The sequence below is a fragment of the Pangasianodon hypophthalmus genome, chromosome 23 (genome assembly GCF_027358585.1).
Source record: "Pangasianodon hypophthalmus isolate fPanHyp1 chromosome 23, fPanHyp1.pri, whole genome shotgun sequence".
In the NCBI taxonomy this organism is placed as follows: Eukaryota; Metazoa; Chordata; class Actinopteri; order Siluriformes; family Pangasiidae; genus Pangasianodon; species Pangasianodon hypophthalmus.
Genome location: NC_069732.1, coordinates 9584251 through 9595322, shown reverse-complemented (window position 1 = coordinate 9595322; position 11072 = coordinate 9584251). Strand labels below are relative to the sequence as shown.

Here is an 11072-nt window from a genome sequence, read left to right as displayed (position 1 = left end):
CCTCCCCCCCAAACACACACACACACACACACACACACACGCATGCACAAATACACAAAGAAGCAGTAGTGAAAGAAGTACTGAAAAGACAGATGGGATTTCAATATCAAAGCAGAAATTTGACTTAAATTGAAATGAACACTTCAAAAAATTGAGTATGCTAGCATACTAGCCGTTTACTACAATTATACTGATGTTTACCTGGAGAGACGGACATAATCCTACACTTACATTTATTGTTAATATACTGACATGCCTAAGTATACTTGTAGAAAACTACTTATTAGACATTTTGGGATGTAATTTTATTTCCAATTATATTAAACATTCAGCGAACATTTATTATATCTATATTAAATTAGCTATTATGTGTTTCTATTTATGTTTTGATCTGAACGTTTTAATACAGTATTCAGTATAATAGGAATGCATTTTTTTAATCAAGCATTTTAATTATTCTTTACTCAAATTCATATTTTCTTGATTTGACTATGCAGCTCTTCATCATTGTCTTTAAATGTTCTATATAATGTGACATGAATAATAAAACAAAAGTGAATGTAGCGGTTTTTCCTCCGCGTTAATAATCTTTAATAAAAAGATTTTCCACACAAATCTGGTTATGCCAAAGGTGATTTAATTGCACAAAACACACAATGATGCAATGCTCATCATATTAATAAACTATATATCTTTAGTATGCTTACAAAATATACACAATTTTATATATATATATATATATATATATATATATATATATATATATATATATATATATATATATATATATATATAATTATACACAAACACACACATATATATGCATTATATATTATTTACACCCATTAACAGCACTCAAATAAACTTCATTTAACCTATTGATAACTCGAACTAATGGTCAGATATAACATCATATGGAATACTTTTTCACAGTTGATCTTACCTCTCCTCTCTAGTGACATCGCAGGAAACAGGACGACTTCCTATTGCGCTGTGATTTGTACCTCTCTGTAATGTGACTATTACCTTTAATAAGAGTGAACACCCTTCTTTCAAAATAAAATACCCCCTAACAAATAATTATTAAAAATAAAATAAAATAAAGTAAATAACTAAAATTTATAATCTGGTGCAACAACATAACCCTGCTACATCCACCCCCACTGTTTTACACCAGATTATGAATTACATACAAAGTCTTAGCAAATTAAAAATGTCACTTATTCTGAGATCACATTAGATCTGTTCAGTGCTCAACTATCTCTTCCGAGATTAAGGTAATCCAGGGGTAGCTAATCCTATCCCAAATTACCCACAGAAAACCATGCCTTTCGCATAGTTCAATACATGACATTAACAATTGTACCCATAAATGTACATCATCCAAAATATGTAGTCAACAAAAACAAAACAAATGTCCCAACAATTTATCAACACTTAATTTTCATTCAACACTTTAAATTACATGAATTGCATGTACTCTCTGTGTAGACATTGACTGTATAAGCCTGTTAACTGGCTTAATGAGTCTCCCAAATCTTGACCTAAAACCATCTTGACCATTTGATTCTCTTACACTCAGATCTTGCTCACTTGACACTGTCGTAGGAGTTTCTGTAACAGCTGGATTATCATGCTAGTGGAAGTACACTCATCACTCAGAACTGCCGATACAGAAGAATCATCAGACACCAATGAACATACTGACAGAACTGGACTGGCTAAGTTGTCAGAACTTCTCTTATGCACTCGTACTCCGTCCATCTCAGTGTCACACTCCACAACCGTGTCAAAGAGCATCACTCTGATCAACACTGAAACACTCAACACACTCTTTTCTCATCACATCTGAGGCAGCTTTAAGATCGGCCACCCAACGAGAAGTTCGATCTCCACTCTGAGTTTGATTATCTTCATCACAAGAAACACAGGCAGAGGAAATTTCAACACTGTCATCGCTATCACCGTCTTCATTCCAAGCGGGCACCGGCAGGAAGTTGACAGGCATCAACAGTTTACGATGTACCGTCTTGATTTGACCTGTCCCAGGGTTTCTTATCTTATACGTGTTCAAAGTGTCACTTCTGCCCACAACATATACCACCATCTCCCATCGGTCCGCTAGTTTCCTTTTCCCACATCCCCCTTTATTCGCAAGAAGTACTCGGTCACCCAACTCAAGAGAATGCCCTTTTCCTTTACGGTCATAATACTCAGCTTGTTTAGTCTGTTGGCGTTTGGCATGTTCTTGAGCAACTGACATTGTTTCCCTCAAGTCTTTCTTAAGTGACTGAACATACTTGTGAACTTCAACGGTCTCAACCAAAATGACACTTTCAAACAGGACATCCACTGGTAATCTTGGTGTTCGTCCAAACATCAAGAAAAACGGTGGATACCCAGTGGTCTCATGCCTTGTACAATTGTATGTGTGTTCAACATCTGCGGCCAGTTAACTTTGGATCTCGGAGGAAGCGAACGGATCATATCACCCAGGGTACGGTTAAATCTTTCCGTTCGTCCATTCCCCGTGCGATTTTCCTCACACCAGACAATCTCAACAGCTCAACCATCAAAGAGCTCTCAAAGTTAGTACCTCTGTCGGAATGTATGCGACCCGGGAACACATAAATGCAGAAAAACTTGTTCCACCAGATGCGCAACCACTTCTGTAGTTTGGTTTGGACACACATAAGTGCAGGCAAACTTCGTGAAATGGTCAGTGATCACTAACACATCAACCAACTTCTTGTTAGAATCCTCCGCTGACCAAAAGTCAAGACACACCATTTCTAGCGGAGCACTTGTCTGAATTGACACAAGTGGAGCCCTTGCCTCAGGCTCAGGCCTTTTACTCAAAACGCACCTCTGGCACTCATTAACATATTTCTTTATGTCTCCCTCCATAGACTCCCAGAAGAACCGCTGTCTGGGCCACCAGAGGGTGCGATGCTGACCCTGATGACCAGCGTTATTATGCACACCCTTCAGGACAGTACTTCGAAGAGCTGTTGGCACAACAAACTGGTAAGTTTGTTTCTTAGACACCGGATTCTTTGAGATTCTATAAAGAATACCCAACTTCAAGGCAAGTTTACCCCACTGCCGCAAAATTTTCATAGTTCTTTTAGACTCATACACTTTCTCTGCGAGAGGGTCGTCTTCCTCTATCCAAAAAGAATTTCACTCTGTCAATCACAGGATCTTGACTCTGCTTTTCCAGCAATTCATCATGGGTAAGACTACCCAGTTTACTCTGCTCTACGTCCACCAAGCTCTCTAAATCCTGCACATATGCCATACTCCTAATGGCTGCACCATGCTCCCAGCACTGGTGAGACTGAAGAACAGCTGACAAATCTTGACGAGAGACTGCCCCAGTAAGGTAAGTGGACCCAACATACACATTTTCACCACCATCTGTATGCTCTGAGAGTCCATCCTCTGCTTAGCCATCAAACTGCCTTCGTTCACATGAAAGATGGAACATATCCTGCACCTGCTTTACAGCAACAGACTTGGCCTCATGCAGCAAAATGTCATAAGATGTTCTAGTCAATCTATGCAGAATTCTCGAAGTCGCAAATGGCTGCCTGCTTAATGCGTCTGCCACCACATTTTTCGGTCCGGGAACGTATTGAATGTCAAAATCATATGGCGACAGCTTCGCTACCCACCGCTGTTCACATGCATCCAGCTTGGGTTTTGTGAGAATGTACTTAAGTGGGTTATTATCAGTCCACACAGTAAACCTGTGTCCCCTGAGCCAATGACTGAACTTATCACAAATAGCCCACTTCATCGCCAAAAACTCAAGTCTGTGTGCTGGGTACTTTGACTGAGCATGATTCAAAGATTTTGACGCGAACACAATGGGCCTTGCCACAGCACTCCCCTCCTGATCCTGTGACAAAACGGCACCAAGCCCACTAGTTGAGCCATCCACAGACAACAGAAACGGCTTCGAAAAATCTGGGTGAGCGAGCAAAACCTGACTAACCAAGGCAGTCTTCAAAATTCTCTAGGCCTGCAGTCATCAGTCCAAACTGATGGAGAAAGAGTACAACTTCCTTTCAGCCGCTTCACTCCTCTCCACATCCTAGGTCTTTTCTGACCTGTCAAAAGCTGAAACAAGGGTTTAGCCACTGAAGAGCAATTCTCTATGAAGTGCTGGTAGTACACCACCATGCCTAAAAAGGACCCGATTTTACTCGCTGCTGGTGTAACACTGTCATTCTCCATCAAATCTTTCTCAGCTACACTCACAATGGCTTCAATTTTTGCTGGATCACTGGCGACCCCTTCTTCACACGATATGACCAAAAATCAACATTTTGAAGGAGACAGTTTCAAATTGTGGTCTTTCAGACGCCGAAACACCATCTCGAGCCCTTCCAAACTCTCCTCTTCAGTCTTCCCAAAAACTAACAAATCATCCAGATAACACAAAAGGCTCAAGAAATTCTGGTCACCAAACACAGTCAACATCATCCTCATAAATGTTGCTGGACTGTTGCACAATCCTTGAGGCAACCGATTATATTTGTGCCCCAAGGGTGAACAGAAAGCAGTGAATTTATCATCTTCGTGTAATGGAATGTTGTAGTACCCGGAAGTCAGGTCCATGGTGCTAATGTATGCGTTCCCCCCCAAAGCCGCCAACACATCAGCTTGGTGAGGAAGGGGGTGAGCATCCTTCACTGTGCGCGCATTCAGCCATCGGAAATCAGTGCATATCCTTAAATCACCATTTTTTTGGCGATTTAAACTCACTGCTCGACTTTCTCATAATTTCCTTCTCCTCCATTTCGTCTAAAGTCTCTTTCAACTTCAAATAATGTGCGGGAGATAGACGGCGATATGGAAGACGAAAGGGCCCGTCATCTGTAACTCTGACACGATGACAAAAGCCCTTCGCTTCGCCACAGTCCAAACTGTGCCTAGAAAACACACACTCAGTTTTCGACCAGATCAATGAGCTTGTTCTTCCAAAAGGGAGACACTTCGCAATCCCTGACATTCAGATCGTTCAGCCCCAGGTCATGCAATCTGCTGTCACCTACCAAACTTGCTGCAGATGTAGAGGCCCTCGACATTACGCTGCCACACGACCTGTCAGAACATACCGCGCCTGCATTTTGGCTAACTATCACGTCAGTGCTTTGTGCAAGGTCCTCCAAAGCAATGCAAGGGTACACATAAGCCACCTTTGCATTTTCCCTCAGCACAATTTCTGCACTGGTCGGGTTGATCATCTTTACTGGAAGCCAGCCATCACCCCACAAAGGTGATACAACCCTCCCAACCAAGACGTTCCGATGCACACAACGCGAAGTACTTGGCTCGATGATTACTGTGCTCCCTATTGACAGTACTGATCCCGGAGGTAAACGACCCCAGACAAGGTGTTCGCTCATAGGCTGCAGTGTCACCGATGACCTCGGTCAGGAATTGAATCACTCCTCCATCTCTCTATACATGAAAGCATACGTAAAAATTTGCTATTGTCAGACTGTATAGCCGAGTCAGGTCTATTCACCACTCTCCAAAATTGGTCTGTACGCTTCATCTGACTTATTAGAGGTTTCAAGACATTAGTTCCAAGTATGATTGGGTCCTTTTGACCACTCACAATCAGAACAGGGACACTAAAACTAACCCCATAGACTTCACGCTTCAGATCGATTACACCATCAGGACTAGTTTGCTTTCCACCGCAACCTACCAAAACAATATCTGAAGAGCTCAGGATATCCTCGTCCAGCACCCCAGCGTCTCTCAGTTGAGGAATCACATCAGCGCTCAAAGTAGTCGCCATGGAGCCACTGTCCAACATCCCCTGAAGCTCAACTCTGTCCTGTAATAGCACACTCGCATAAAACAAACTGCTACTCTGATCAACCTGCATGCTGCTCTGAAAAATTACAGTTTTTGTTTTGCCAACACTTTCACAGAAGAAGGAATAAACAGATTCAATATCAGTCTCACCAGAGGAATTACTACACAGCCCCACCTCGTCCTCTGCCCAAAGGGAGCTGTCTAGTTTCCCTGTGGCGTGACTTCATCTAGCCAACCGGAGCCCAGCCTGGACGTAGTTTTGTCACAGTTGTAGCTCACGTGTCCAGCTGCAAAGCACTTGAAACACAAGTTATACACTCGACAGTGAGCAGTCGTGCTGTGCTCACTGCTTTGACACAGTCTGCATTCCCGAATCCTAGGCGCAGTTTGTTTAGACCAAGGGCCCCGCATAGACTGAGTGTTGCACACTAACGCTTTTTCCAGCAAAGTCAATACTTTGCCCAATGCATTCTCATCATTCACGCCTGCACCCTGTTCAGACTTAGAAGGCAAGGGAATCACATCAACTTATGGCTCCGAGACAACTGTGGCGAATTGTTTGACAGCTTGATTGGACAACTTCCGTTCTCTCAACAACTCAAGTTGCTCTTGTACCTCTGATGCGGTCCATGACTGTACAGGTTTACACTTGAAAACAAAAGCTAACTCTCTGTCAGGACAGTTGCGAATGAACATAACTGCTAACTCTTTGCTCCTGTTATCCAGAGTTCTGCCTTCCCTTCTTAAACTTTGCTCAGCAACATCGGCTGCCTTATTTAGTCTTATCCAGTAATCCCACGCACTCTCTCTAGGATATGGTCTCACAGAATAGAAGACAGCTAACGGGATACCTGAACTGCTCTGGTCCCGGAAAAGACAGAGTCAACAGTAGGAGTCGTTGTACCATTGCGCAGCCATACTTTCATTACATCTCTGGCCCGCCCCATTACTCTGTTCATTATCTCATCAATCAGAATCAGTCACATCCAGTTTTTTCCAAATATACCCTCATCATGTCTTCCCATTCCATGATTAGAGGAGATGATTCAGATAGATATTCAAAGTGTGGCGGTGCTGCCATCAGCTTTCAGGATCAAGCTCATTTTCGATGCATCAATGACAGATGATTTGTTTGATCAAACAAATAAATGATTTGTTTGATCAATCACATGACCACTGACACGTTCTTGAGACTTCTTAGCAGATGGATAATTTGGAAATTCATTTCTCATCATACTTTCTCTGATTGACTGCCCAATCTCACTACCAATTTGTTTTATGAGGTTACTCATTTGACCTGGCATTTCTGACTCCCGAGGAGCATACTCAAAATTACTGGCTCTAGGTAATGGACTCCCACACATTTCACTTTCAAAACCCAGAAATGTTGTGCAAAAAGCATTTAATCCGTGTTATAACTCTTCGAAAACTTTTAAGTGTCGATAAACCTCATATAAGATTCATTTCACTATGGTATTACAGTTCTTTGATTGAAAACCCAGTCAAGTGATGATGAGAAATACCTTCATCCAGTTTATCCAGTTAATTGATGACAATCCTCAATGATCCAGCACGGTGCTCGTCTGATCCAGCTAAGCCACAACTCACCAGTCCAACAGTCTCGCCTCCAGCTCCGCTCAGAGCAGGTCAAACTCCACATCAGCAATCCCAGCAGTCGACAACGATCAACCATTCGATGGGTCACGGCACCAGTTTTGTAGCGGTTTTTCCTCTGCGTTGTGTTATTTTGATGTTAATAAAAAGATTTTCCACACAAATCTGGTTGTGCCAAAGGGGATTTAATTGCAGCGCCCTCTCGCTCTCCTCTGTGCGGTAAACCACACAAACAGACAAGTACTGTTATCTGCAAATCTTTCTCTTTTGCCTCTCCTCTCTAGTGACATCGCAGGAAAGAGCGCACACACACTTTAAAACACACATACACATTATATATAATACAAAGTGTAAATAATAATACTAATAAAAATAAATTATTATAATTAATTAACAACACGTCATTCTTATATAAAATAATTCAAAACAGCATTACAGTGTTTCTTGGATGCCAATTAACATACCTGTGCGGTAAAACACACAAACAGACAAGTACTGTTATCTGCAAATCTTTCTCTTTTGCCTGTTAATCACAAAATACATGTTTAAGTACACCAGGTAGTCAACCACAACACACACAATTATGCAATGCCCATCATATTAATAAACTATATATCTTTAGTATGCTTACAAAATATACACAATTATGTATGTATATGTAATTATACATAAACATTATATGTTATTTATCAATGTATATCTATCTATACACATTATTTAATCGAAATGTTACCTGCTTAGCCGCTAACACATCTCTCACTCGTGACGCACACACCAGGCCGCCATTTCACGCAATATACTATACACCCATTAACAGCACTCAAATAAACTTCATTTAACCTATTGATAACTCGAACTAATGGTCAAATATAACATCATATGGAATACTTTTTCACAGTTGATCTTTTAAACATGACATGAACGCCTATAAAACAATTCAACATCAGATGAACGGAGCTCGTGAAATCGTACCTCTCCTCTCCAGTGACACCGCAGGAAACAGGACGACTTCCTATTGCGCTGTGATTTGTACCTCTCTGTAATGTGACTATTACCTTTAATAAGAGTGCACACCCTTCTTTCAAAATAAAATACCCCCTATCAAATAATTATTAAAAATAAAATAAAATAAAATAAAATAAAATTTATAATCTGGTGTAACAACATAACCCTGCTACATGAACAAAAGACAGAACAAATGAGTTTTAAAGCCAGTTTGTGAGCCTAAGTGGCAAAGCATTTGATTCGTCTTTAGGAGATTATTTTGAATACAGACGATGCCTTAAAAATACCAAAGCTTTCACTTATAATACACTAAAATATATTATACTTTGATATGGGGAGCTATTCCAGAGTCTACATGGGTAAAATGTATGATTTGTTGGCACATAGAGGAAATGCATTTTTACATAATTTGGAGAAGAGTGAAATGCACTATATTTCTTTATATTTTCTGCAAAGCAAACATACTGCAACTTTGCCATCTAAGTGAATATATCTTCAAAGGTTGCTCTAAAGTTAGTCTTGTAAAAGGTTTATGTAGTCATTTCCACTGCTTCATGCAGTCTATTGCTTTTCATCTCAGTTAGGACACATTCTTAAATAACTGGCTTCACTTTTTTCTGCCCAGAGAAGAAACGTTTTTGAACATGATTTCATTTTCTGCTAGTAGTACACTGGACATGTAGATCCCGTGGGATCATTTCTGTGATCAGCACAGGCGAAATGTCCACTAGCAAGAACAAGAAAAAGATTATGATAATTCTTCATTAATATGGGCCATTTCTCCTAATGAACATATTAATAAAGCCAGTATTGGTTAGTTACCAGGGACAACAAACTAGGGTAATTTGAATGAAATATATGTCATCACAACTTTTTTCAAGCAAATGCATATGAGCTGGACATACTAACAAATTATAATTTTATACAAGGATTTCTCAAACAGCCAAAAATAAATAATGTATCATTGAATAATAACTATAGACTGAGTGGAGTTTTTGATTAATACAGTTCTTGGTAGTGCACTGTCTATGTATTCTATATGTAAAGAGGAAGAGAAAGCTTGACTGAGACCTCCTGCTATGTAATAATTTCCAGATGGATTTGAAATAGCCTCTTGATGGCTGGCAAATCAAAAACCGGATCCAACGTGAAAGTGTCGGAACTTTCAAAGGCTAAAGTACTTGTGCTGTAAAGATAAAATAGCCCTTTGTTCTCTTTGGGGTTAATGTAAAGCAAGATTTATATAGGGATTTGTGGCTACAATATACAGGAAATGTGAATGAATGACATTAAGCTCATGAAGTTTCACACTATGGTCAATGAAAGTGTGACATTACATGACAAGTGAAAGTGTGAACCAAAATAAGCCATAACAAAATAGATTGTTAAGCAGCAAAGACTGATATAGCAAATGTTATTAAAATATTATCACCATCATCATCATTTCATTTTACCCATTTCCTTATATACACTATCAGCCCCGTTGCCCAGGAAATATAAGCTATAAACCTAAAACCTGATGCAAATGTTAAAACTGATCTGCAAGTACAGTCTTGTAAATTATGCTATATCGTTATACAGACATTAAAGAAATGAACTCTCCTGCAGCCATGCCCATATGACACTACAAACCATGCTTTAATTTTTCACATCTGTCAGTTTCAATACACAAAAAGGAGATCTGTGTAAGCCATAGAAAATGAAGACCTCAGACCTGGATAAACAGTAGACAGCTGGGGTGAGACAATGGCACCTCAGTTAATCATTAATGCTGTTAATGAACAGAGCACATGAGCACCCAGTACTTTCCAGAACCCTCTGCTTGCAATCATTCTTGGGCTGACCCTTTGCTGACACTTGCTGCACATTTATGGACAGGATTAATATGGAGGGAGCGTGAAGAGCATAACCTATAGTAAATGCCAAATGTCCATCAATTTATTAGTTCCTGTTGTACAGTATTTAGATTCTGAACAAAGATATCTACTAAGAACAGTGATGACTAATTATTAATGTGTTTCTAAATAGTCAGTGGAAACCTCATCTGCTTGTTCCTCGGTTATGGACAGTGATTGCTAAGACATCTGTTCTTTTAGCACTTGCTTCATGGCATCACCGCAGTGCAAATATAAACAGAATAACAAATCACTAATAAATGGTCATTAATGTAAGCTAAAACAGATGTGTCGATTTCACTGGGAGCCTGTGAAAGTGTGTTTTGTGTGATGTGTAAATGCACAGTGTGTCTCTGAGCGTCCATTTGTAGAGGTGGCAGGTGTTCCTCCTTTCTCCACAGAGCAGGTTTTTATGTCCCTCCTCAAGTTAGTTGCTTGGTTTCCATGGAAATGGCCAACAGAAAGAGTCTTGTCTTAAGGGGCCTGTTGTGGGGACGGATTTACTAGCTGCCTGACCTGGACTTGAGTTTAAAAAAAAAAAAGAAAGAAAAATCAAGCCAGCAGAGAAAACAACCTAACATTGTCTCTAGCATGATGCACTGATTCAGTCGAGATGCTCAGTGCAGATGTTCCAAATGAGCTAGCTCTGTGTTCTTCACTGTGTGCCAGCATTTAGATTTAATACTCTATTTCCTCCTGACAACATTTACTCCCAAGTGG

At 40.2% G+C, this 11072-nt stretch overlaps 1 long non-coding RNA gene across 1 annotated transcript; it reads right to left on the bottom strand.

Annotated features, from left to right (window-relative positions):
* Positions 1–779: 779 nt before the first annotated feature.
* On the bottom strand, positions 780–8476 carry LOC113536134 (uncharacterized). The gene is made up of 3 exons (XR_003403660.3): positions 8186–8476; positions 7917–7975; positions 780–7764 (listed from the first exon to the last, which is right to left on the bottom strand). It is a non-coding gene; the product is annotated as an uncharacterized LOC113536134 (long non-coding RNA).
* Between the last annotated feature and the right edge of the window lie 2596 nt (positions 8477–11072).